This window comes from Podarcis melisellensis, assembly GCF_964234715.1.
Source record: "Podarcis melisellensis genome assembly, chromosome: 16".
NCBI classification, from domain to species: Eukaryota; Metazoa; Chordata; class Lepidosauria; order Squamata; family Lacertidae; genus Podarcis; species Podarcis melisellensis.
The window spans coordinates 16,540,596-16,565,886 of NC_138533.1; the positions used below are offsets into that span (position 1 = coordinate 16,540,596).

General features: G+C 47.1%; 1 long non-coding RNA gene across 1 annotated transcript; it reads left to right on the forward strand.

Annotated features, from left to right (window-relative positions):
• The first annotated feature begins 5,227 nt into the window (after nt 1–5,227).
• On the forward strand, nt 5,228–18,809 carry LOC309359469. The gene is made up of 3 exons (XR_014163848.1): nt 5,228–5,295; nt 7,499–7,580; nt 16,846–18,809. It is a non-coding gene; the product is annotated as an uncharacterized lncRNA (long non-coding RNA).
• Nucleotides 18,810–25,291: the final 6,482 nt, after the last annotated feature.

The window sequence follows — 25,291 nt, forward strand, 5'->3', positions numbered from 1 at the left end:
TACGCGCCTGCGAGATTGGCGAAGGAAAAAGGATAACCATATATACGGACAGCAAATATTGTTTCGGCTTAGTACATACAACCGGCCAAATCTGGCTTCAAAGAGGCTTCCTGACCGCCACCGGATCCCAAATTTCGCACGCCGCCCTGGTAGAAAGACTCTTGACAGCAATCCATTTACCCACCGCAATAGCCGTTGTCCATTGCAAAGCCCACACCAAAGGCAGAGATCAGGTCTCTAAAGGAAACAGACGGGCTGACAAAGCCGCACAAATAGCTGCCCTTCGTAACCCAAACAATGAGTCAGAATTCCAAGCCCTGCAACTGCCAGCCGACCTAGATTTAGCAGAAATCTACAAATCTGCCCCAGCGGATGAAAGGGCTAAGTGGGAATCTATAGGAGCCACAGAGCAAAACGGGATCTGGGTCCTCCCCGATGGAAGAACCGTCCTTCCAAGGGCCTGGACTCCAAAATTAGTGAGGATTCTCCACCAACGAACACATTGGGGAAAAGGCAGATTAATAGAACACGTCACTAGATCTTGCTATGCTCCAGGGATAGCTGCGGCAGCAGCAGCAGCACCAAAAAACTGCATAACTTGTCAGCGCTTCAACCCCAAACGCGAACCCAGGAGACCACCAGGAGCTAGACCCTGGACCTTTGTCCCTTTCGAGAGCTTACAACTCGACTTTATCGATCTGCCCCAGTGCCAAGGGTTTAAGCACGTTCTGGTTATAGTGGACCAATTTTCCTCATGGGTAGAGGGATTCCCCTGCCGAAAAGCTACCGCATCCGTAGTCGCTAGGGCCCTCTTACAAGACATTATTCCCCGATATGGAATACCCCGCCGCTTAGACAGCGACAGGGGAACTCACTTTACCGCCGAAATTGTGCAACTAGTGGCCAAGACCCTCCAAATTAAATGGGACCTCCATACACCATATCACCCACAATCATCTGGCCACGTAGAACGGATGAACCAGGAAATAAAAATACAGTTGGGAAAACTCTGCAGCCTTACAGGTCTGAAATGGGTCAATGCACTCCCGCTAGTTCTCCACAACATACGTAGTGCCCCAACTGAACGCCTAAAACTCTCCCCGTTCGAACTTCTATTTGGGAGACCTCCTCCAGTCTACAACACCTTATACCCACTCTCAGAGCTTGAACTGGGAGAAGCAGAACTTACTAATTATGTTATTCAGCTCCAGACACAGTTACAACGCCTCCACCAGTACGCCGCCATTGAAGGGCAGAACCTCCCCATCGACGTCCACGCCCACTCCTTTCACCCCGGTGACTGGATTCTCGTCAAAGTCTACCAAAAGGAACCGCTCCAGCCCGCGTGGGAAGGACCATACCAAATACTCCTCACATCACCAACCGCCGTGAAAATAGGTGAGAAAAACTCTTGGTTACACCACACAAGGTGCAAGTCCTCTCCTCCTCCTCCAGAGACCGAAGAGAGCTACGGTGAGGACTTCACCTTTTCGACTCCACCCACCCCACCGACCACATACGTCGACGACGACGACCAACAGACCGGACCAGATCGGGGTCAGAATCGGGCCCAACAGACCGGACCAGATCGGGGTCAGAATCGGGCCCAACAGACCGGACCAGATCGGGGTCAGAATCGGGCCCAACAGACCGGACCAGACACAGTTCAACCCAACTGGACATCTGAGATTGTCCAGGATCCCGACGCTATCAAACTCCGCCTGAAGCGCCTTTGACAGCTCTCTGACAGCGCGCCTTTTGACAGCTCCTCTGACAGCGCGCCTTTGGCAGCTCTTTGACAGCGCGCCTTTGACAGCTCTCTGACAGCGCGCCTTTGGCAGCTCCTTTGACAGCTCTCTGACAGCGCGCCTTTGACAGCTTCTTTGACAGCTCTCTGACAGCGCGCCTTTGACAGCGCGCCTTTGACAGCTCTCTGACAGTGCGCTTTTGACAGCTCCTTTGACAGCCCCGTTGACAGCGCGCCTTTCCGACAATGCCTTGCTGCCCTCGGACTCTTATCATGCACCTTCTCTTTATCTTCCTCACTCACGGGGCTCTAACCCAATCCTCAACCACACCAACGGATCAATGCACCGGATTAACCACGGACTACCATTTCTTGGATTACCATCGAGTTGAAGCCGGCGGGAAGTCAAATCCTGACCGAATGGGGGACTTTGACTTTTGCCTCCCTGAATCTCGAACATTGTTACGCCATTCCCTCATACCCCAACTAACGGACAGTGCGTACTGGGAACTTTTCATCCGGGACGAACGCCTACACCGCATTGGGTCGGCAGCAGTTACCCTTGACCAGTCCTACTACCGCCTTAGCTGTGTGAACGGGACTCATATCCTTTACGGCAATGGGGAACTCTTGACGAAGCCAAATTGGACCGAAGTCGAGAAAGGGGGGGTCACATCGTCTTACACTGACGCAACAAACCCCTCTGACAACTTGATTTTCGGATTCCAATGTCTCCTCATGACTCCAGAGCCCCGAAAACCCCAACTGCAAGGACTTTGTCTGAGAGGATTTTGCTGCCTCTGGAACCTCGGGGTCACCCACGATTGGAGAGGAGCGGAATATTTAGAGGGGTGGTATCATCCAGCACATCCCTCTCGCCCCCCTACTTGGGACAATGTTGGACCATTGAGGTGCGGAGGCATAGCCAAAGACAGGCGACTCCTCAATACTACCGACCCACTTCATCCACTCGGTACAGCACCCCGCCAACTTGGCACGGACTCCTCCCTCCAAGGAGAGGACCTCCTCTCCTCGTGGGAACAAAACTCGTACATCAAACTTCTCGGCCAGGTAGCTAAGGAGGCGCCCTATCCCGAGTGTTGGATTTGCGCTCATGCACCTAGCCACCTACAACAAAGCCTCCCCCTTGTCCCCGTGCCTGTGACCACCGAACAGTTCCGGTCCGGAGACGTCGCCTCTTGGAACTTAACGGCCTTGAACCTGACCCACCAATATCTCTACCTCACCGGCCCCACTAAGGGACCCCTTTGCCGCATCTTCACTGGCGAGGGGACCTTCATTGGATCCAGCACCTGTACCTCCAACTTGGAACTTTTACCCGCAGGCCATGTCACTGTCACTGACATGACCGGGTCCCGGACTTTCCTGAACCTCACCCTTGCCTGGGCCACCGTCGTCGGGCACCCTCCGACCTGGCAGCCTCAACCAGCCGATGTCATGTTACTACAAGCTTTCGCCTCCGGGAGAATGGAATCCTACCTGAGCGGCCTGTTTTGGGTGTGTGGCCATCGCGCATACACTTGGGTGAGCCCACATATGTCGGGATCTTGCTTCGTGGGCTACATCGTTCCCGGCATAAGGGTAGTCCCACATCTGCCTCCCGGGAGGCAAAGGAATAGGAGAGAACAAAAGGGATTATCAGACTTGTCCGATGTCGTTGCCAACGGAGAAACTGTCGGTCGGGCGCTCTTCCCTGCCTATGGGGCTGGCTCCAATCATGTGGACATCCTCCGCCTTACAGACATCCTTCTGAAATTTATGCAAGAAGCAACCCAAATCACCGATTCCCTAATGTCAGAGCTGTCAGAGGTGAGACAACTGAGTTTGCAGACCAGGATCGCGACGGATTTCCTCCTCTCCAGCCAAGGAGGGACGTGCGCATTAATAGGTACTGAGTGCTGTACCTATGTGACAGATCGAACTCTGAATATCACCGGACATTTAAACAATATACACGAGTTGGCTGGGAAACTAGATGAAATCCGACATGAAGGACTATCCGATATGGACTTATGGGGATGGTTACCCAAGCTTGGATGGCTCCGGCAGTTGCTTAAGGTGATGTTGCTTACTGCCCTTATAGTTGTCCTCTGCCTTTCAATATTCTGCTGCGCTATACACTGCGTTTCCCCTTGCTGCTCTCTTCTCCGCTGTCCTACTCAGTCCACCTCACTTTCTCTTCGAGCCTACTCTCGCTCTAACAACCATCCCGTTTTCCCAGAATATGTACAGATGAGACACCTGGGGGAAGGAGAGTATGAAATTACAGGGGTATAGAGTGCGGAGAAAGGATTTGCAAGTTCTTACAGAACTTTAATGCAAATCTATCTCCGAATGGGGGACTGATACGGAAGGAGCAGGGGGGGGGGTACCCATCCTCCCGCAGCGCTCCCTGAACGGGCCCGAGGCGATGACCTCTACAGTGACCAGCCTGGCCTCGAACCTTCAGCCCCCACACCGTTGCACAAGCACCACACTATACCCCTGCCTTGCCTTGTAAATAAAAGGCTCTCTCTCTCTCTCTCTCTCTCTTGTCTTCACGCGGGCGAAATAAGCCCCATCTTTCTATACCTTTTCTCCTTCCTATTTCCAACGTGAATCGACCGTATTACATTGTATCCCCATTCACAAAAACGAGCTGCGCCTCAGCCAATCACAGCCGTGCATTCATCCTGCAGGAGCTGGCTCAGGGAGCTCTTGCACGCCTCATTGAACCTACTGACAAGCTGCTGACAGCCCCCCGCTGCGAGAACAATGGAACCGAAACCTGGGGCCTCGTAAAACTGTCAAAATCTGGTTACAATGTATCCATTTGTTTCCGCCTTTGATACACTTGACCGGCAAAGGACTAGAACTTCAGAAAATGATATAAAATCGACCGAAGCTCCGATTTTCTCCATTCCGCTGTCATTTTGCTTAGTTCCCTTCAGACTCCATGATGCTGTCTCCACTTCCATAATCCCCAGAGCGACAGGTCACGTACACAGGAAGATCTTAATCCTGCCAGATCGCTCTGCCAAACCCTTCCTCCGGGCAAATGCCAGGTGGCAGACGATGCATATCTGGGCCATTGTTCTATCATCACCTATACTCAGGAAACGTTTATCTATGTATATTCTTCACTCTGCATATTCCCCCCTCCCTTCCTGAAATGTTAATGTATGTAACTCCACCTCTCCGTGATATATTCATGACGCAACTTGCAAAACCCAACCCTCTCTTAATGCATTCATGACGTTTTACCGTGTTGTATTCTGGGACTTGGAGGGAACTTTTAAAAGTTTATGTCGCCCCATTCTCGGGGTTCAATAGCATTTTGAACCTGTTGCGCAATAAACTTGGATCTCCGCTTATTGCTCCTGTCTCCGGCTGAGCTCATTTTCCTCCGCTAGGACCCGCGGACTCCGTCCGACGAGCCGGGTGGCAAGGGCAACCCCGCACCCGGATTTTCCCGTAACAGGGTCCTACTCTGGAGCAGCAGAAAACAAGCTGGTTCCATCTTCCATGTGATGGTTCTTCAGCTACAGGTAACACTTTTACGTGCATTCAATATGTGTGTGGCCGTGTGCATTGCCACATCCCGGAAGTGGCCAGAAAATGGGGCAGGCAGAATGGGCTTGCAGTGCTCCACCAATGCATGTTTTGCTCCACGCAAAACATTTGTCACCTGTATTCAAAGGTGGCTGTCGTATCCCCTCTCAGTCTTCTCTTCTCCAGGCTAAACATCCCCATTGCCCTCAACTGTTCCTCACAAGGCTTGGTTTCCAGACCCTTGATCATTTTTGTCGCCCTTCTCTGCACACCTTCCATCTTGTCAAGAACCTTCCTAAACTGTGGCGCCCAGAACTGGATACAGGACTCCTGGTGGGGTCTGACCAAGGCAGAACAGAGTGGTACTATGGTTTCCCTTGATCTGGATAATGTACTTCTGTTGATGCAGCCTAGAACTGCCTTAGCTTTTCTGCTATCAATATCATTATGGATATACAGTTGTACCTTGGTTGTCGAACGCCTTGGTACTCGTACGTTTCAGCTCCCAAATGATTAAAACCTGGAAGTGAGTGTTCCGGTTTTTGAACATTTTTTTGGAAACCGAACATCCAACAGGGCTTCCGATTGGTTGCAGGAGCTCCCTGCAGCCAATCAGAAGCCGCTCTTAGGTTTCTGAACATTTTGGAAGTTGAATGGACTTCTGGAACGGATTCCGTTCAACTTCCAAGGTATTGTACGGCTGTATTAACAAAAACACAGCAAGAAGAAAGAAAGAGGAAAATCAAAGATAAAGTATCACAGCCTGGAAAGACGAAAGTACAAAGATACAGCTCGACTCCAAAGTGATAATCAGGCATACCCTCCAACATTTCTCTGATGAAAATAGGGACATCCTAAGGAAAAGCAGGACAATCTGGAATCAAATCAGAAACCGGGACAGCTTCTGTCCCTGGAAAATAGGGACACTTGGAGGGTCTGATAAAGTACTAACTCATACAAATATTCCCTTTACAGATAGTAAAGATTTAGGAAAAATAAAAGTATTATCCACCTGTGAATGCCATCATTACTGATAATAGGTGTTCTATATAGTCTTAAATAAGCCTGTGTCCTGTAATGTTATATCTGCCTTTTCCAAGTCTGCTCAGAGGCTTAAGACTCGAATAGAATGTGGAAACTATCTGGGAGTAAAACCCTTCCTCCTCCTCTGTGGAAAGGCTGCCCCACTCTGCACCATTTCCTGTTTTCGACTCAAATCCAAAATGGCAGGAAGTTTATCTAATGGACAGAGAGGCAGAGGGCCAGGGGGTGAAGGAGGGCCGGGGGGAAGTCACAAGCTAAGGCCTTGGCAAGACGCAGGAAACTTCGAATACCAAAATTTTCCCCTTAAATGGATGCTTCTAAAATTGTAACCATTCCAAATCTTTCAGCAGCATTGACTCATCCACACAGGCAATTATAGGGTTTTTGTTTGATTGTTTGTTTCTGAGAGAGAGAGAGAATTGGGTAATACATTTTAGAATAGAATAGAAATTTTATTCGCCTCGGCCAATGGCCATAGCAGCAAGAGAACATTACAATATACACAGAAGAAAGTGAAAATTAAATATAAATTAACACCTTTATATCCTACCTAACTATGATCATGGGACGCGGGTGGTGCTGTGGGTTAAACCACAGAGCCTAGGACTTGCCGATCAGAAGGTCGGCGGTTCGAATCCCTGCAATGGGGTGAGCTCCTGTTGCTCGGTCCCAGCTCCTGCCAACCTAGCAGTTTGAAAGCATGCCGGTGCGAGTAGATAAATAGGTACCACTCTGGCGGGAAGGTAAACGGCGTTTCCGTGCGCTGCTCTGGTACGCCAGAAGCGGCTTAGTCATGCTGGCCACATGACCCAGAAGCTGTATGCCGGCTCCCTCGGCCAGTAAAGCGAGATGAGCGCCACAACCCCAGAGTCGGCCATGACTGGACCTAATGATCAGGGGTCCCTTTACCTTACCTGTGACTAACAGTTGCTGGGAGGTGGCCTGCTTGTGGGCTTCCCACAGCAAGGAGAATAGCCTCCCAAGACCCAGGCATTGCTTTCACCTGGATGGTTTAGCTGGGATGGGGCAGGTGTGAAGATCATCCTTTTGTGGCTTCCTCACATCCTCTGTGCCATTCCAGGGATGCTGTCTGCCTTGTCAGTTCCAGTGTGCATCGCCCTAATTTTAATTGCTGCCTCTGCCTTCTGTGCCCAGGAGTGACCCACGTGTGCCCAAAAGAATGTGAAGTTTGCTTGCCCAGGAGCAAATTCCTCAGGTTATCCTCTGATTCCAACAGGTAAAATTGTTGTGGTTCTCCCTCAGCAGGCTGTTGGCAGGATGTGGCATTTCCACATGTCCTGCTGCCCTCTGGCATGTGTCAGATGCTGCCCTGAAGCATGGTGGGAAGGAAGTGTTCAGAAACTGACATGCTCATCTTTTACATGTGGTGCAAGTCATGGTCTGGCAGGATCAGGCCACAGAAGCTGGTTCTGAAAAGCACATCTGAAAAACCTGCTTTGAATGTTAGGGAGGCAACCCAGTCTTGGACATGTGTGAAGGAACAAGGACAGAGTCCAGGTGAGCTTACACCAGGGGTGCCCAATTTTTTTTCAAAGAGGGCCAGATTTGATGAAGTGAACATGTGTGAGTTACTGAGCTTTTTTTAAAAGGATTTTACCTCAGGACATATTAAATCGACCGGCGGGGGCCAGATTAGGCCCCTAAAATGGACTTTGGACATTCCTAGCTTACACAGAGTGCTTTTCTCTCAGCAACCTAACTCACCAACATACAGGGTTTTTGTGAGAATAAACTGAGGTGAGAGACTTTGATATGGAAATGATCTTAATAATTGAAGGGCTCTGCTAGGGCAGCAGCTATCTTGATAAGAGAACACCATACAGTATTGGGAATGGAAATTTTCTTAGGAAGGCTGAGTGGGAGAATCTTAGGAGCTGCCTTAGTGGTAGAGATGGGTGAAAGATGATTTCAGTTTCTCTCCCTGTCAAATCTTTCCACTCTTAACTCTGGGAACTTCCAAATTGGATTATTGCAACACACTCTGTGTGGGGCTGCCCTTGAAGACGACTCAGAAACTTCAGTCGGTTCAAAGCATCAGCTAGATTACTGGCAAGCGTTTTGTTTAGATCTCATATAACCCCTGTTTTTATGCCGACACATAAAGAGTAGCACGACTGAAAGCTTGGAGTCAGAGGCAGCGGCGTTTGAAAAGATGATTTGTGTATGATGAATACAAGGAAGAATGGAGAGAAAGCAAGAAGCAAAGGGAAGAAGGGGTGAAATCGTAACAAAATTTCTATTAGGTCAGCAGAGAAGTGTGCAAGCAGCTGAGCGTCACCAAACCCTTTGGTCCAGGCATTGATTTCTGTGAGACCTGAAAGCTTACACTCTTCCCAAGTCAAAGCTAAACCAGCCCCATGAAAGCGGTTGTTCGACCTCTTGTGCATCTCTCCTCTGTAGAGCTACCTCTGCCACACTTTTTTTGGTCTGGGGCCTGTTCTGCTGCCACCCCAAATTCTGCAGAATAGTTTCCGGAGGCAGGAAGCGCAAAAAGGAACAGCTTGTTCCGGATGGAGCAGAGAACCTTGATTTAGCTCTCTCTAGAGGAAGTTGCGGTGGGGGGGGGGAGCCAAATGGGCTGACTTAAAGCATCAGCAGACTTGTGAAAACGCCAATGAACCCGCCCCCTCCCCCCGCCCACCTCCAAAACCAAAGGCAGTGCCGGGGACGTCAGAAACCTCCGGTTTTAGCAGCCCAGTCAGAGCTGCAAAACCAGCTGTCAAGCGCCCAGGCAGGTGATGTGTTCTTGCCTCTTGAGCCTTGACTAGGTGTGCTTTGCAAACTGAGCCACCTCCTGTGATGCTCGCCCACATTTGAACTAAAGAAGAGCCTGCTGGATCAGACCAATGGCCCATCTAATCCAGCATCTCCTTTCCAGATGTCCCAGTGGGAAACTCATGAGCAGGAGTCAAACACAAGACTGGAAACCCTCCTGCGGTTTCCAGCAACTGGTGTTCAGAAGCATTACTGGCTCCAGCTGCAGAGGTAGAGCACAGCCATTGTGGCAAGTAGCCTTATCCTCACACAACCACCTTGTAAGTTAGGTTAGGCTAAGGATAGAGATTTGAACCCCGGTCTCCCACGCCCTAGTCTGACAATCTAACCACTACACCACTGCTGGCGCCCGATGCATTTTCAGTTGCTACCATTTTGCTGTATGTTCTAGGAGCAGATCTGTCCACGCTAGAGCTGGCATGGACTAGTTTTGGGAAGCTCTGGGTTCGAATCCCTGCTCAGCCATGCAGCTCACTGGCTGGTGTTGGACTCGTCACCCCTCGTTCAGCCTAGCCTACCTCGAAAGATTGTTGTGAGAATAAAATGAGGGGAGAGATGGGTTATAAAATGGAATTCAGAATAATGAAAAAAAGAAAAGCTGTTCTAGTAAACATTAAGCTTGTTTTCAAAGGAAACTGTAGTGGTCAGTTTACTACGGATCAGTTTCTTTATCCAGACTAACCACACAAGGCTAACCTCATCTACTCAGAAGCCAGTCCCAATGAATTAAGTGGGGCTTACTCCCAGGTAAGTGGAGTTATGATTGCAACCTAAGTGAGTTGGGAAACAGAGCCATTAATTTTGATGGGAACTGGGGTTGGGATCCTGTCCACCATTAGATGGCAACAAGACCTACTGAACCGAGCAGAAAACTCTGCAGGTTTGCTCTATAAGCTCACAGAATGGAAGTCTGAATCCAGCTCATTTGTGTTTTCCACACACTGGCCAAAGGCCTTTTATTACTTTCCCAGACAACTTAGATCTAATCTTGCAGATCCTTTCATCCTGTGTTCCTGATCATCCTGAGGCCTTCTAGTTTATGACACAGTTATATTCTTTTTGATAACTTTCCAGTAAACTGCCCAGGAGCGTGACAAAAAAAAAAGAAGGTGGAATGCAGCACTCTTTTTGCCCATCGTGGGGCTCAAACCCGCAACCCTGAGATTAAGCGTCTCCTGCTCCACTGACTGAGCTATCCGGCAGGCTCTAAGCTGTCCTGCAGGTTGGCAGCCATCACTGCCCCTTAATGGTCCATTTAAAAGGGACCCCTTTCCAGTCCCACCCCTCCCACCCCAGAGCTACACTACTGACTCCTGCAGCTATAAACAGGAGATATTTTAAGCCTACAATAGACACCCAGCGCCTTGAATTCTTTGGAAAAGCTGGCCAGTGCAAATCTTTGCAACGCTCTGTTTCCTTCCCATTTCATCTTCTGGGACCATTCATTTGTGTGCGTTTTTCCAGCAGCTATTGGCCCAGGTCCCCTTCGTTTGCCTGCTTGAAGCCAAAAGCCACAGGGATGCATGTCCCACATGCTCCAGAAGATTCTTGAAAGGCACCGGAGCAAAGAGGCCAACGTTTTGCAAGCACATAGCCCAGATGCTATACGGTCCTGGGACGGTCATACGTGTTACCCAGACAGTAAGCAATTCAGATGGAGCAAAACAGCAACAACACAAAGCAATCCTGTTATAAGAATTCTAAGGTCTCAAATGTAGAATAAATGTTCATAAATCTACAAGGCAAACATAAGTATAGAAACCACGTGTCTGAAATAGTACAGGAAGAGCAACCCTAAAGCCATTTTGACTCTCCCAAATTGACCTCAAATATTTCTCTGCAAGAAGGAAGAAAATGGGAAAAGCTTTCCATTTGTCTTTGATTGTAGCAGCTTACACCTCCCTGCAAGTACAGTCTGGCAAGTTATCTGCTAAGCAAACTATCAATATGTGTAAGAGATTCAGGAGCTGAAGTATTTATCATCTCAAAGGAATGGCCAGGCTACCCAGAAAATGCAATCAAGTAAGGCATTATCAGGGACCTGGCAGACAGGAAGGAAGCAACACTCTCAAATTTCTGCTGGAGACTGCCTCCTCCTGTGATGTTTTGGGAGGTGGTCTTGGGGTACAGGGTGGGCAATTTTAAAAGTATTTGCAGAGGCTTGCTGCACCATTGTTCGGGCCTCTCCTACCTCCTTGCAAAGAGGGGAGGCAATTCTGCTGCAACAGAAAAAAAAATAAAGATCTGCCTTTCTTTCCATGGATTTTGCCTCCATCCATTCAGCTCTGACCGATCATGGACTTAGGGGACTCAGTCCCTAGGGGAGTTGGGCAGCAAAAGCCAATCCCCCTATATTTTCTATAACAATCCCAACCATGCTCAGATTGCCGCGTGCATTCTAGAAAGAGCACGCACGCACGGACCCGCCCTTCGAGGTGGGGCACAGAGGCAGCAATGTTTCCTGCACATCGTATTCCAGGAGCAGTTTATTCCTCCGAGGCTGCATTGTTTCCATAAGGTTACATAACTGTACCGTGCTCCCAGTACTTCTCAGAACTGCCCGGCTGTTTGCTTTCACTAGGCAAAACGCCAGGCTCTTCGTCCCATTGATGTGCAATTGCAGAGGGAGAGAGCATTTGCTATCCTGGGCTTAAAGACAGGCAGCCATCTGTAGGCTGTTCCCTACAAACCCTTTTATCAATCTTCGCTCTGTACAGTTTTGCATTAAGTTAGTGCAGAGGATGAACATTCGTTCTGAGAGATAGATGATAGATAGATGATAGATAGATAGATGATAGATAGATAGATAGATGATAGATAGATGATAGATCAGAATGAATGCTCGATCAACATGTTGCACAACATGTTGCGCACACGCACACACGCACACACTGTTCATAAAAGGTTAGCTCCCTTAACCCACTGTAACTAATGCTAAGAAAAATAATTGAAGATTCCACGCCACCCCCCCACCACTTCTGGTCTGCCCCCACCCCCCAATCTGTTTCCCCTTCTTTTTATCTCCAGTTTTTATAATCTCCTTTGGGGCATTCCCTTGTCCTCTTGCAACACGTTAACCGCCAGGCGCAGCTGATGGTGCCAAACAGACAAAGAAGCTATAAAATATCAGGGTGAGCAATAGATTAAGCATGCAGCTTGATCAGGCCTGTCTGAGATAACAGAGCAAAATCCTGCATCAAGGTCACCCAAATTCTATGGCGCGCAAAAGCAACAGCCTGCGGCCTGTGTTTATATACCACTATTCATTTAAAAAAGGAAAAAATAAATACCAGAGTGGTATACAACAATCCTGTGTAAAACCATGCGATAAAAAGCATATAAAAATGCTGAAATCGGCTAACTTATTGTGGAAAGGTATATTGTTAATTGCCTGCAGAAGCCTGACAGAATAGGAAAGCTTGCAGGGGATGTCTAAAAGATGGCACAAAAGTAGGGTTGCCATATTTTTAAAAAAATAATTCAGAAAGCACCCCCAGACATCAATTCTTCCTTTGAAATCCCAGTAATGTCCAGGAAAATCTGGACATATGGCAGCCCTACACAGAAGGTACCTGCTGAATCTCTACTGGCAGAATATTCTACAGGACTGGGCACATGGCACTAAAGGCTTATTATTATTATTATTATTATTATTATTCAAGTAATTTCAATTAAAACAAATAAAGTGATACAGAAAAAAAGAAGGAAAAGTGAGGGGGAAGGGGAAAAGAACAACAAACTAATATAAAATATAAATATGATAACTAAAGGCTTGTTGATGTCAGATGAGCCTTGCCAACTCAGGGAGCAACAACCAACAGCTCTCCTGCACACGATCTCGGTGATCAAGCTGGGATAGAAGAGTACCCTGCGTTTGCAGCAAAATTGTATGGCGTTTCTCAGCACTGCCATTATCCCACACTCTCCAGTCACTTTTCCCCATTACTTTTTTTTACTGCAAAAATAATCTGGTTTTCAGAGTCCAGGGTAGGTGGGTGGGAAGGAAGTAGGTTTGGTGAGCAAGGGCCCCAAACCCACTTTAATTGCGCAAGCTGAATCTGCCGCTATACAATTTAATGATACCCACAACATAATGACAGTCTGGAAGTGGCCTGAGTCTCTCTCCTCAATTCCCCATTGAGTAGAAAGCCAGGTCAGCTTTTAGAAGAGTCATATCTCCTCTGGAGGAGACAGAAGCAGGCTTTATGTCAGCGGCGGGGGACGTGCGGCCATCCAGGGGTCAGCAATCCCTGTATGATCTAGGCCCTCGCCTGATAAGAGTAAGAGGTGACATGATGGAAGTTTATAAAATTATGCATGGCATAGAGAAGGTGGATATAGCAAAGTTTTCCTCCCTCTCTCATAGTGCTAGAACTCATGGGCATCCAATGAAGCCAATAGTTGGAAGGATTCAAGTCTTTCACACAATACATAAACTACAGAACTCCCTCCCACAGGAGGCAGTGATAACTACCAACCTGGATGGCTTTAAAAGAGGATTGGATAAATTCATGTTAAGGTAAAATGTTAAGGACCCCTGGATGGTTAAGTCCAGTCAAAAGCGACTATGGGGTTGCGATGCTTGTTTTGCTTTCAGGCTGAGGGAGCCAACATTTGTCCACAGACAACTTTCTGGGTCATGTGGCCAGCAGGACTAAACTGCTTCTAGCACAACCGGACACCGTGACAAAAACCAGAGCGCACGGAAATGCCGTTTGCCTTCTCGCTGCAGCAGTACTTATTTATCTACTTGCCCTGGTGTGCTTTCAAACTGCTAGGTTGGCAGGAGCTGGGGCGGAGCAACAGGAGCTCACCCCGTCACGGGTATTCGAACCACCAACCTTCCGACCAGCAAGCCCAAGAGGCTCAGCAATTTAGACCACAGCTATTGGTGGCTACTAGTCACGACGGCTATGCTTTGCCTCCACAGTCAGAGGCAGCAATGCTTATGAATGCTAGTTGCTGGAAGCTGCGGGAGGAGAAGGTTCTCTTCTATGCGAATCCTGCTTGCTGGTTTCTGTTGCCTGACCCAGCAGGCTCTTCTTATGTTCTTAGAAGGCATAGGTGGTGTTGGGGGGGAGAGTGCAGGGGGGACAAAACACAAAGAGCTGGCCCCTCTACTTGCCCCCTCCCGATCACTGCACTCCTGTCACCATATACTGCTTTCTTTCCGATAGCTTACTATGTGACATGCAACTCGCCCACTTTGAAATAGACTTTGCCCCTTCTGTGCCCCCCTCCATGAATTTCTGCCACCACCACTGAGTGCAGAAGAGCAAAACTGGACAGCATTGCCTCATGGTTGGAGGGGATAGTCCTCCCCCCACACCAATCCCTCCTAGTCTTTTTCTCTTCTTATGGCAGCTGTTGGCCAGCTGAATACAGTGGTACCTCGGGTTACAGACACTTCAGGTTACAGGCTCTGCTAACCCAGAAATAGTACCTCAGGTTAAGAACTTTGCTTCAGGATGAGAACAGAAATTGAGGCGCAGCAGCAGTGGGAGTCCCCATTGGCTAAAGTGGTACCTCAGGTTAAGAACAGTTTCAGGTTCAGAACGGACCTCCAGAATGAATTAAGTTCTTAGCCCGAGGTACCACTGTATGAAGATTAGCTACACAGCATTTCCAAGAAAGGGGAAGCAATCCCAAACACTGCTAGTTCCTGTGTTTGGCTTTCTGCAGAAACCGAGCAAATATTTTGTTCTCTCTTGATTACAAAACCTCTTGCGGTTTGAGACAGGGAACACCACAAACATGTGACTGAGCAACCAGTCGGTCGGTTCACGGTGAGAACAAACTCGAGAGACCAACACGTGAAGGGAGGGAGAACAGCTTGTGGTGTGCTAAGAAAACAAGAACATCTTATTTTGATGCAGACAGCGCAACAGGCACCGACAAGCCTTTCGTGTCAGAGGTTGCTTGTGGGGGCAGACTCCAGAGGCTAAGGCATCTGTCATGGATGCTTTAGTTGAGATTCCTGCATTGCAGAGGGTTCGACTAGAGAACTGCCAGGGGTCCCTTCCAGTTCCACAATTCTATGACTCTATGGTCTCAGTTTACAAAGGGCCACCTCTGTTCTCTGGCCACCTGTCCCTGACCTTATCTTCACCTCTTATATAAGTCTTGTGAAAAAGTTTGCAGGAGTTGCTGCAACTCGACTTCTGTTTTTGGAGAGTTTTGCTCCCTTCCCAGGAATTTCTGGGTGGCAGGCAAAGAGATCTCAGTCTCTATTGCGTATGCATGAAAGTGCTCACACACGGACATTAAGGGGACAGGGAGGCCACTGTGATTTTACATGCTTTTGGGGAGAACCTCTTCAAGTTCTATTAAAACAAATGTTTTTAAAGAAAACAATAAAGTATGGTTTAATTTAATCACATGTTTATATATTAAAGAAACAAACTTTCCATCCCAATACGCTGTGACGTGAAATGCTTATTAATTTTTGGTTATTTACATTGATGCATTTTATAATATCTCCCCAACATTTTGATATTGATATTTTTGATACTTTTTGATAATTCTGTTTTCAAGATAATTTTAATGAATGTTTTAAATGTTTTTAAATACTTTCCAATTGGACCAGGATTAAGGGGGGTGGGGACATCTTTGCTGGCTCAGCCAGTGGCCATCTAATCTAGCCTCCTGCCCTCGCAGTGCTAACCAGATGCCTTTTTAATAAGAAACCTACAAACTGGCCCTGAGCACAAGAGCCCTCTTCCCTCCTGTGGTTTCCAGAGACTGGTATTCGGAAGCATTTCTGCCTCCGACTGTGGAGGGCAGAGCATGGCCATCCTGGCTAGTAGCCATCGATAGCCTCCCCAAATTTGTCCAATCCTCTTTAAAGCCATCCGAGTTGGCGACCATCGCTGCCTCCTGCAGCAGTGAGTTCCATTTTGTATGCAGTTTTCATAGCGTGTGCATTTACATGCAGACGTTCCTCCAGCGCATGTATTTTTGTATCCAATACATGGCTAAAGAACCACATTGCAAAGTTAATAGAGGTGCAAATTCGGAAAGACGGTTGTGTTTCAGTTTTGCGTATTGTTCCAGAAAGTGCAAGAGAGGTAAGTTCACCTCTGAATTGGAACTTAATCAGATTTCTCCCACATCCCTACCCTCCAGGTCCTAGAATCATAGAAGGGTAGAGTTGGGACCCCAGCGGGTCATCTAGTCCAACCCGCTGCAATGCTGGAATCACAGCTAAAGAATCCCTGACAGATGGCCATCCAACCTCTGGTTAGAAACCTCCAATGAAGGAGAGTCTGCCATCCTGCTGGACCATAACTTCTTTCATCCCTTGCCCTTGGCAATCTCAGCAGGTTCCCCAGCCCTGCATCAAGGAAAGGAAATAGTTTCCTTTTTATCATATGGCTTGGAGTGAGGTTAAAGCTTACTGGGAGATGATATATAATGAATTGAAAAGGATGTTTAAAGTAATGTTTGTAAAAAATAATAATACAGTGGTACATCTGGTTACAAACGCTTCAGGCTACAGACTCCGCTAACCCGGAAGTAGTACCTCAGGTTAAGAACTTTACCTCAGGATGAGAACAGAAATCATGTGGCGGCAGCAGGAGGCCCCATTAGCTAAAGTGGTGCTTCAGATTAAGAACGGTTTCAGGTTAAGAACGGACCTCCGGAACGAATTAACTTCTTAACGTGAGGTACTACTGTACAAGAAGCTTTTCTTTTGGGAATTATAGGAACAGAACTACCTGAATTCTTTAGAAATATATTTATGTATGCGACCACAGCGGCAAGAATACTACTCGCCCCAGAATGGAAAGAAGCAGAAGTCCCAGCAAAAGAAGAATGGATACAAAAACTTATGGAATATGCAGAAATGGCGAAACTTACTGGAAGAATAAGAAATCAAGATAACAAACTCCTTTTTTAAAATAAAAGAATGGAAATAGTTTATTGAATATTTACAGATAAATTGTAAACAGATAAGAACATTGACAGGATTATTGTAATAACCTGCAGTTTCATAAGAGTATATATTTAAAGTCGATGAATAAATGAGAAAATTAAGTTAATTTGGATATGCAGAAGGTATTAAAAATAAATTCAAGGAGCCGCAGAAAGAGGGAGAAGGAAGTCAAGTTTTGAAGTGTTAAAATGATTGTGAAATTAGTGAAATGTATAAATCTGAAAAGCATAAATATTTATTTTTATTTTTTAAAGGAGAGGAAATAGTTCAGGCTGAAATCAGCAAAAAGAAAAAAAAAGTCATCTGTTTACTGTTGCTCACGCGCTGCTCCATCTTTGACCTCTTGCCTGTGTTTTTTATGGGGCATGTAGGTTAATCGCTGTACTAATAATATGTGTGTTTCAAACAGTATTGACTCACTTCACAGCACATATGACAGGCTGCCAACTTTGCAATCCACTCTTTGCAGCTGGATGCTGAACAGTTCCTTGATGTGCAGACAAGTAAACAGGTGATCATGTTTCTCTCCATACTGAGCAAAGCGCTTCAAGATGCTCAGGCCCGTTAAGGCAGACTCTGGGTTTTTCTCTTTTGGCAGCAGCGGGTGGGCGGAGTGCCAGCTTTGTCAAACCCACTGGTTTCCATCCGCTCAGCCTACCCACTGGAATTTGCAAGGATGTTTCATGGGAATGAGATGCATTCCATCACTACAGAACATCCCTGCGGCAATGATTTTGCTATAACCTCAGGACGCAAGTCACGGGACTTATAGCTCACTTATAGGAGCACCGACAGGTTAATTTCATGCCTGAGGCAGTGGAATAAAAATAAAAATAATGAGGCAGTGAGTTCCAAGGGTGAAGGATAAGCCAGATTCTGCGCCCAGATTTGTAGGCACAGATCATCCTCTAGAATAAAATAGCTGACTAGGGAAATACTGAAGTTGTCCTTTGGGGCGCCTCAGGGTCAATTTTTTATGGTAGCCCAAATCTCAGTTGTACAGGTGTATGTATATATCTCAATTTTAACTCATGAGCTATTGCTTCAATCTGCTCTGATTGTATATTTTATCTTTATGAACACTGTTTTTATTGTGTTATGTTATGTGAGCTGGTCTTTGACCGTAATAAATTATCTATCTATAAGCCTGTAGATTATGCGTACAGAAGAAGCCATATCTATTCCTTACTTTCCTCATTTCATAAGAAATTTACATGTCCAAACAGGCTGCGATAGAGACGAATGGGTGGGCCTTTTCCCATCTTACCTGGCTGGATGTCATGGCAAGGAGGGCTGTGTGTGTGGGAATTGTGTGCTATAATTTTTTTTTTAGTGGTGCTGGAAGCTGGATACACAGAGATATGTCTGCTCTGTGCTGGTTTTGGGGCTCCTCCGGAAACCTAACAGAGAAGCAAGGATCTGTTGGGGTGCCAATACTGCGAGCCCTCCCTTGCTATGCTCAGGTTGCAGATATGTGTAAATAAGTGACATATCCTAAAGACACTACAGACTCCATTGTCCTTCATTCCAAGGAAACAGAATCCCGGATAAGTGCAGGTATCCCTGGAGTCTCTCATCACTCGCAGATTGGGATCAAGAGTAACAATGTATCTCCTGAGGTTTTAAAAAAATGTATTATTGTAATTGATTGCATGTAATTGACTTAACACTTTCTAACTGATCATATTTCATTTTGATCTGGGTATCGTATAATGTTTTTCTCAAGCGCTATGGCTGCCCTGCTGAATAAAACATACCTTTTACCGGTATTGACCCCAAACCTGTTTGCCTTTCTTGCAATTTAGTTCTCCTTTATTTGCAAACAAAATAAAACGGCCGACCTTGATGATGTCACCGGATGTTTATCTACATAGAGGCTGCAAGGCTAACAGGCACGTTATTTTAAAATTGCAGCTTAGCTATCGCTTTGGGTGGTGGTGCAAGGTGAGTCATGGCAGGATTCAGCCCAAAGAGGCATTCCAGTCACATCTGGAAATGACAACTCAGCTGCAGTGCAGCAGCAGGTTTTGAGCTGGAGGAGCATCCCCAACCTGGAGCCTTCCAGATGTTTTGAACTTCCACTCTCATGATCTCCCATTAGCACAACCCTGCTGGCCCAGCCAGTAGTAGCTGGGGCTGATGGGAGCTTGGAATCCAAAAAGACTGCTTTGGCTAAGGCTGATGGGAGTTGTGGTCCAAAACACCTGTGCTGGCTGAGGCTGATGGGAGCTGTAGTCCAAAATGGCCGTTGGCCGGGGCTGATGGGAGTTGGAGTCCAAAACATCTGAAGACACCAAGTTGGAGAAAGCTCCATAGCAATTGGTGACATAGTGGCTCCAACTCTGGAACTTTCCTCATGATTGTTACCCCAAGGACGGAGGGATTCAGCCATACACTGTTTCCTTAAGCACAACTCATTGCCCATCTTCTCCCTCTATCAATATTTATTTATTTATAAATATTTATACCCCTCTTTTCACCATCTGGGTCTCCTCAACAATAAAAATATAAAACATTTGAGACGTAAAACCTCAGAAACGGAGCAAATTCATGATGCAAAGGCCTCGGGAAATAAAATGGTTTTAACCAGGCCGTTTAAACTCCACAGCAATGAGGCCTGATTGATTTCTAGTAAAACCTCAGAGCTGGGCCCACCGCACTGAAGACTCCTTGTTGACACGAGTCATGCATTTAATGGTCCATGGGGAACCACTAACAGTGCTCCCATTTCAGCCCCCAGATGGCTGGATCAACTTGGGACATACAGAGTACGGGGGTCCTGAAAGTATGCCAGGCCTAAATTATTTAGGATTTTCTACGCGCGCACAAAATCCATGAACCTGGCCTGTTGGTATCAGTTGGGAAGCCAGTGCAGCTCCTATGTTGGTGATGGTCTGTTCCCATCGCCAGTGTAGCCACAGCATCCTGCACCAGTTGAAGCTTCTGAACTTTCCTCAAGGGCAGCCCCACACAAAGTACGTTGCAGTAGTCCAGCCTTGAGGTTAACCAATGCATGTGTTACAGGGGCCAGTTTTTCCCTATCCTTGGAATGTCTTCCAAGAAACCTTGCTGCAGGCCCATCTTGAGAGCCTCGCCTGGAATCTGTGTGCAAACCCTGTTTAAGAAACTTGTTACACGATGAGCACTTAAGAGCAGAGAAAATAAAGCATGGCTCCAGTTTGAATCAGGCTATAAATCCGGACAGAGAACCATTTCAAGGCAGTAGTGCAGGGTCCCTTCGTGACAGTCACTGCCCCGCCCCTGGTAGCCATGCTCCCTTCTCAGATTATACAACCTTCAAAGATTATACAATAATAATAACAAGGATGCGCTGATTATAATAATTAGACATACCCTGATCATTATCAATGCAAATCTCCACGTGTTGCCTTTCAGCTAGATCTACTGTTTTCTTGTAAGCAAATGATTTGGAGTGCTCCAATTATCTTCCTTTGGAGTGACTTAAGTTGTGTTTTCCTTCCAGTCTGTGGCAGAACTTGCACACCCTTCTCTTGAAGCTGAAGTGCTTTGCATTTTCAGTGCTCTCTGTGTGGAACCCACTAGGGCTGAATTATGCCCCTGTTCAACTACTGTTTCCTTATGTAGAAACTAGTTGTTTCTGGCTATGCCTTTTTCCTAGCCAGTTTGTAGGGGCGATAGGGGTTCCCAAGAAGGAAATTCTGCATTCTGGTCAACTGTGGCTTCCTCTGCATGGCCACCCCATAGGTTTTTTTGCTGTTGTTGTTGCCCTGGGCAACATAACATTCTTCTCCCTCCTAGTTGCAGCTTAAATGAGTGCTGCTTCTATGAGTCTATGCCCCGGACAGCCCTTAGATCCTATTATCATCATCATTCCTAGCACACCACTTTAACTGTGGGTGTGTACACATGGCCAGTTCAAAATGCGTTAGATCTGAATTTGGATTGAAGTTGGTTTTGGGGAAACCTATCAAAATGCAGTGTATCCTAACAGGATAAATTCAGAATAGGCGTGGACTGTGACTAATGTAATGTGTACACCCTGCTTCCCAAACCACTGCTGCGAGTGCGTACACAGCCCTAATTTCCACCTCCGCTAATACAAATATGGCCCTCCAGGCATCCCTATCTGGCCCCCCAAACTCTCTCACTCCCCCCAACCTTTTCTTCACTACCCCACTTAAATTTTTGGACACACTCAAGTGTTACTCCCCCAGCCCGGCCCACCCAAACCTGTGCTATGCTACCTGTTTAAAATGTCTGCAAGTCCAAGAGGACTGACGGAGTGAAGGACACTTGGAATTTGGCTGGCAAAGTCCCCTACTCTTGAGTAGCCTGCCATAAGGCAGTGGGAATCCTGCACCCCTTGGCCTGGATGGTGGAGAAGAGGCAGTTGCTTGTGAGTTACCTCACAGGGTTGGTGCTGGAGATACAAGGCTGGAGATGCAAAGTCACTAGGCACAGTTGTTGAGCGACGTGAGTCGGGTTGGCAGCCCCTAGTAGGGTCATAACAGTGAGGTGTCTCTGGGGATTCTATTAAAAATAAAACCCAGATATTCTGTCTATTGGGAGGGAAAGAAAGTGGAAACTTTACAGCAGTGGGGCTTAGTTTGGATGACCTTTGGGGGTCCCCTCCCAACACCTCAAAGCTTCAGGGACTGCAACAATTTGGATTCATTATCCAGCTGTTCTGTAGTCTTTGTACTCCTCACCTTTATCAACGGGAAAGTTTATGCCACAGCACATTGCAAAGGGAGACAAGAGAGAGAAAGGCAGAGGGCGAGAGGGATTTTCTCTGCTTTCCCTATATCAGGTTCCCAAGGCAACAGCTCTGGGCTCTAAGTATAGCTGGATTTTAATTGGATTTGGTGCCCGCCCTCTTGGCTCCACGGCGCTTGCCATCGAGCCAACGACTGTTCCTGCTTGGCTTTGCCAACCAGCCATTTGAGTAAATAATGATTATCTCTGAGCTATAAAAAAAGCTCCACCTGCATGACAAAGGCAAAGCAACAGAGGCTAAGGGGGAAAGTTGGCAGCCCAACTGTCAGGCAAGCCAGACCTGAGGATAAAAGAGATCTGAATTCATTCAGCTGCTGGATGGGACCAGCGACCTGTGTAGTCAGACATCATGTTCTCACAGTGGCCAACCAGATGCCCCAATGGGAAACTCTCAAGTAGACGCCTGAGCGTGACAGCAGCTCTGCCCCCTTGTGATTCCCAGCAATTGAAAAGACTTCTTTGTGCAATGCATAGTTAACCTGTGGAACTCTCTCCCACAGGAGGCAGCGATAGCCACCACCTTGGGCAGCTTTAAAGGAGGATTAGACAAATGCATGGAGGTGGTTATCAATGGCTACTAGCCACAATGGCTGTGTGAGCTATTCTTCAGAATACCAGTTGCTGGAAACCAAAGGAGGTGAGACTTGCTCTTGGGCTCAGATCCTGCTTGTGAGGTTCCCCCAGAGTCATCTGCTATGCCACTGGCCTGATCCAGGATCTGGACACAATTCAGATCTATTCTATCCTCAGGTCTGGTTTGATCCAGCAGGCTCTTCATATATAAGGTAAAGGGTAAAAGGACCCCTGACCATTGGATCCAATTGTGACCGACTCTGGGGTTGCGGTGCTCATCTCGCTTTAGCATACAGCTTCCGGGTCATGTGGCCAGCATGATTAAGCCGCTTCTGGCGAACCAGAGCAGCGTACGGAAACGCCGTTTACCTTCCCACCAGAGCGGTACCTATTTATCTACTTGCACTTTGACGTGCTTTCGAACTGCTAGGTGGGCAGGAGCAGGGACCGGGCAACGAGAGCTCACTCCGTCACAGGGATTCGAACCGCCAATCTTCTGATCGGCAAGTCCTAGGCTCTGTGGTTTAACCCACAGCGCCACCCGCGTCCCTTTTCATATATATACTGTACTAATATTTTCTCTGAGCAGAGCATTCATGGGGCAGAGACGAGTGCAAATTGCGCTTCGCAGGTGTTAGCATCTCCTCTGCTCACCTGTGAAATATTGGACAGTGTGTCACATTTTGATGAGCTCAGCAGGGACGCGGACTTATAAAAAATATTGGGGGGGCCCGGGAAAGCTCATGAATAATAAATAAGCTCATGAATATGCAAATAAAGTGGCACCGCCTCCTCGTGATCAGCTCCAAAGGAAATTGGGTGGAGCTTTTGCTCGGGAGGGAGGGCAGGAGGCATGCAGCCCGCCCCTCCCTGTGCATTTTGGGCTGGGGGAGGGGCGGCGATGGCGCTCTGCTGGAGGGGCGCCGGAGATTATTGGGGGGGCGGAGCCCCCCCAAACGAATTTTTGAGGGGGCTCGGGCCCCCTCAAGCCCCATGGAGTCGGCGCCTATGGAGCTCAGTGATGCTCATTTTAAGCCTTTCTCTGGGGAATGATGACTGTCAGCGACACCTGCTTCTATCTTCCCTCTTTTCTCTTATAATTAGACAACCTCTCCATTGCCCACCTCTTTACGCTGGATCTTTTTAGATTTGCAATTTTATTTTAAATTGCTTCTTCGTTTCCAGTTTCTGCCTTTGATGGGGAGGGGGTTTCCTTTCAAAGCCTGAGTAGTCCAAGGGTGGAAAGGCGCCCAGCCAGACCAAAGCCCAGGAACCCACACGCCTGTCGGCAGCCCAGAGGTATCACGCACCCTGCGAGTGGCTGATCATGTGAAGTGGCCCTGCCAGCCAATCAGGGGCGCCCGGGGGTGCTCTCCGGCCAATGGCAGGCCTGGGACAGAAACGTGACTATTGGGGAGGCAGGTGGGGGGAAGGAAGGAAGTCGCCGGCAGCTGGGCGGGAGCCGTCGGTTTCCAAGAATGAAAAAGTGTTTAGGGTTCTTGGCGCGTCGCAGCTGCAGACCGGAGCGCACCAAACAACACCGCTTTTGCTTTGTACGCATCGGAAAAAACATCGAGGCCCACGTTAATCATTAGTATTAAAATCGATGCATTTTATTTATTCTTTGTTTCGTGAAATTTATGCATCGCTCGATTGTTTAAAAAAACAAACAACACTTTTATGGAGAAACTAACCCCAAAATGGAGAGTTTTACGTGGCACTTCGAAGACAGACGCATTTACTTCAACTTGGAGCTCTGTTATTAGTTATGCTGATAAGGAAGACAATTCACAGCATCCTCCCTCATGCTATGTAATAATTTGGGACGCTGAACACCTGAATTTTATGTTTTAGTACTGTATTCCCGTCTTGTTCATTGCGCTTCCTGGCCATGATCTTTCCCTTTTATACCTTTTCATGTAAACAGTTTCCCTGGCCTTATTGATCTTCTTTGTCTCCCACTTGTAATCCAGTTTTGCTGAAGTGTTATTTTGGAGGATGCACTGTGTGGGGACTGCTAACCAAAAATAATAATTTTGTTTGGGTTGGGGTCTCCCGGGGTATATGATTATAGTGGTACCTCGGGTTAAGAACTTAATTCGTTCTGGAGGTCCGTTCTTAACCTGAAACACTACTTAACCTGAGGTACCACTTTAGCTAATGGGGCCTCCCGCTGCCGCCTTGCCACCGCCACACAATTTCTGTTCTCATCCTGAAGCAAAGTTCTTAACCCGAGGTACTATTTCTAGGTTAGCGGAGTCTGTAACCTGAAGCGTCTGTAACCCGAGGTACCACTGTATTTGTTCTATATTTAACTTGATGTATTGCGTTCAACAACCTTTGCAATGCCTGTTACTGATTCAAAGATGACACATATCTGTACTGTTGAAGACATTTTTATTCTGTACCTAGATATTCTTTAATATGCACACACACACACACACACACACACCTTCAAAGTGGTTTACAAAAAGAATAAAACAATAAAATTATCAATAAGGAGAACTAGCAATATTTTAAGATTTTCCAAAAGTTAAAATATAATAGACTAAAAGCAGCTACTAATAGTAACACCTTGAACTTGTCCTGGGAGCAAATCAGCAACCAGTGCAGATCTCTGAGCGGGGGTGTGAAATAATAACTGTTATTATTATTATTATTATTATTATTATTATTATTATTATTACCTCGCCCATCTGGCTGGGTTTCCCCAGCTACTCTGGGCGGCTCCCAACAGAATATAAAAAACTGATAAAACATCAAACATTAAAAACTTCCCTAAACAGGGTTGCCTTCAGATATGCTCTCAAGGCTTCCCTCCTGTCAGCAACCTTGCTGCAGCATTCTGCACTAAATGCAGCTTTCAGCTCAAGCGCAAAGAGCGC